Source organism: Chenopodium album, chromosome 19 (genome assembly GCF_948465745.1).
Source record: "Chenopodium album chromosome 19, dcCheAlbu1.1, whole genome shotgun sequence".
NCBI lineage: Eukaryota > Viridiplantae > Streptophyta > Magnoliopsida > Caryophyllales > Amaranthaceae > Chenopodium > Chenopodium album.
This window is the reverse complement of record NC_137852.1, coordinates 35,042,583-35,046,021: the sequence shown is the minus strand read 5'-3', so window position 1 is coordinate 35,046,021 and position 3,439 is coordinate 35,042,583. Positions and strand designations below refer to the sequence as shown.

General features: G+C 30.6%; 1 long non-coding RNA gene across 1 annotated transcript; it reads right to left on the bottom strand.

The window, feature by feature from the left end:
* Positions 1-1,116: 1,116 nt before the first annotated feature.
* LOC145593818 (uncharacterized) lies at positions 1,117-1,581 on the bottom strand. Its single transcript, XR_014102804.1, has 2 exons — positions 1,464-1,581; positions 1,117-1,335 (listed from the first exon to the last, which is right to left on the bottom strand). It is a non-coding gene; the product is annotated as an uncharacterized LOC145593818 (long non-coding RNA).
* Positions 1,582-3,439: the final 1,858 nt, after the last annotated feature.

Below are 3,439 nucleotides of genomic sequence, written 5' to 3'. Positions count from 1 at the left end.
TATGTAAGTAAACATTTTTAATTTTCTTATGTTTTAATTATTGATAAATTAAAATTATTATATGTTCTAAAATTCATCAAATATGTTCTAACATGTTTCATATATTTTAATGTGTTTATGTTCTAATTTTTTTTAAATTTTTTTTTTCACAGGTTGATGAATATGCTATAAGTACAACCACCTCAGACACTTTATTTATAGAAATAATCACATTTACTTGTACATGAAAAAAATTTTGTGTAATTTTTTTATATATTTATTTTGTATTCTTTTCAATTTATTAACATAATATCATATTATTTTTTTGTCCAATTATTCTTTAAAAATTGTATGCCGCAATCCATAGATTGATCCACAAACCACCAATTTGAACCCACTGATTTCAACCCACCAACCTACCATTGACGAACACCGCAATGTGAACATATCACCTACGAGGCTACAACTTAAAATCATGACGAATTAACATTCCACACCGAAAGAACGAAATTCACCATGAGAATGAATTGGATGAGTAAAAAAGAACAATTTTTTGCGAGTTGAATTAATTTTTTTTTTTGGCGAATTGTACTACCTCCGGTCCACTTTAGTAGCAACTTTGGGAGGATTTGCGAAGGCCGAGGAAAAATTTCTTAAGCATGTTTAATGAAAGATAAGGGTATAAAATTAAGTATTAATCAAGGAATAAAAAAAAACAAATTCAACCCAATTAATCAACCACCACAATCCAGCCATGACTACCAACCCACCACCACCAACCCAGTTACGACCACCAAACCACCGACCCCAGAAACCCAACGACCCCAACCCACCAATTCCACCAGCCACGACCACCAGAAACTAGGGGTGAAAGTTCGGTTTTCGGTTTGGTTTATTGCCCAAACCGAAACCGAACCACTATAATTCGGTTTTTGAATTTTGCAAACCACACCGCACCATATTATTCTTGAAACCAAACCAAACCAAACCATATTAATTTCGGTTTTCAAAACAAAAACCGAACCACACCGTTTTTACCCATCTAAGGCATCGTAGCATAAAATATTGCACATGAACCAAACCAAACCGAATCAAACCAAACCAAACACAAACCATATCATATAAACAAATCTGTAATTGTATCATATAATAAGCAAACATTAAACATAAATAAGATCTAACTTCAAGTTACAAGGCCTATAAATTTGCTAATATATTAAATACTTCGGCAATGTAAAAAAATAATAAAAAAAAAGTTTAACAACAATCTGTAAACAACAAAGTTGTATCGTAGGCGAGCAAGCAGTTAGCAGCAGCAACAAATTTGGTGAGCAGCAGCAGCAATACATCAACAACCTACAATATGTAAATTGAACATTTAAATAGAATATAAGCAATTGAATTAGTAAAATTTCAAGCAATTAAACATTTGAATTTAGCGAAGATCGGTAAAGATTAATTGCAACATCCAACAGGATGCATACCTTTGGGCTTTTGATTTGAGAGGACGGACGACGGTGGACGGTGGACGGTGGACGGTGGACAGTGGACGGTGGACAGTGAAGGAGTGAGAGTGAGTATTGAATTGAGAGAGTGAGAGAGGCGGAGAGGAGTGACAGATTAGGGTTTGTTTTTGTTTTACTTTATATACTTAGGTAAAAACAGAATTGGGCTAGCTTATGTTTGGGGTATGGGCCGAAATTTCGGTTTGGATTTCGGTTTTTCGGTTTTTCAAAACTTGAAACCGAAACCAAACCGAAAACCGAAATCTTCTTTTTTTTGAAACCAAACCAAACCATATTAGAAAAAAAACCGCACCGTATTTCTAATTCGGTTTGGTTTGTGGTTCGGTTCGGTTTTAAACCGAATTTGTTTCACCCCTACCAGAAACCCACCGACCCTCGAAACCAATGACCCTAGAAACCCAATTACCCTCGAAACCACCGACACCGAAACCACCAACCCAACACACCGGAACCACCAAAACCAAAACACCAACCCCGAAACCCACCGATTTGAAACCCATCAGTTTTGTAATTAGGGTGTTTAAAAAAAAGTAAGGTTAAAATGGTAATTTTATCACTAAAAAGTTACTAAAAAAGGAAAGAAATGGGAAAGTTGCAAGTAATGTGGACCAGCCCAAAAATGAAATAGTTGCAACTAAAGTGGACCGGAGGTAGTATAATGTATTTATATATATATATATATATATATATATATATATATATATATATATATATATATATATATATATATATATATATATATATATATATATATCAAAAAAAAAAAGTTGGTGAGAACGACAACTAATTGAAGCTTAGAGTGGAAATATCTTTGTGTCGTTTTTGGAGGAGTTTGTGTCTTTAGTGTGACCTCATTCCTTTCCTCTTCCTTCTTCATTGTACAAAAGAAAAACTTCAACTTATTCCAAATTAGAAATACTTTAGAACATTATAAAAATAATGTTTCAAATTAGGTTAATGTTTCAAATGATATTAATATTCCTAATGATACCCATGTTCAAAATAGTCATCTCCATATTTGTACAAAAAATGTACTATATATTGTTTTAAATATATGTCTAAAGATATAAACTTAAGATTTACATAATCATATATCAATTTTTGTTCAACTTTGACCACTTTCTAACCATCTTCATCACTCTTTTCCGTTTTTCATTTACTTCTGATGTTATAATCTTCCCACAATACTCCACTCGTAACCTTTTCATTTGCTCAAACTGCAAACAAAAAAGTACAAAGGCATTAAACTTAAAATACACATGTAATTCAGAATATAATAAAAAATATTTTAGAACATTTCCATGTAATTTAGAACATAATCAGATTAACTTTAGAACATAGACATCTAACTTATAACATAATCAGAATTACTTTAGAACATAATCAAGTAATTTAGAACTAAATTCAAAAAAAAAAACATCACAATTAACAAATTCACATAATTAATTTAGAACATAACAAAACAAAATTTAGAACATTAAAACAATTTTTGACATTATAAAAAATTACAAATATACAAATTAATATTATAAATATCCAATATACATATAAGAAAAAAAAATTTAAATAAGTTGAAATTACCAACTATTGGCGAGGGCGACAACAAATTGAAGTTTGGAGGAGAAATATCTTTGCATGTCTTTTTTGGAGGAATTGGTGTCTTTGGTGTGTCCTCATTCCTTTTCTCTTTCTTCTTCGTTGTACGCAAGAAAATTTTAAGCTTATTCTTTTGTCTAAACATAATCAAAATTACTTTATAACATGGACAAGTAATTTAGAACATAATCAGAAATAATTTAGAACATAATCTTAAATAGTTTAGAACATAATCAGAAATACTTTAAAACATTATAAAAATAAAAATAATTAATATAAGTTAAACATCAAAACCTTCATAACCAAATAATTATGTATTTGTTATTCTATTCCTAGTT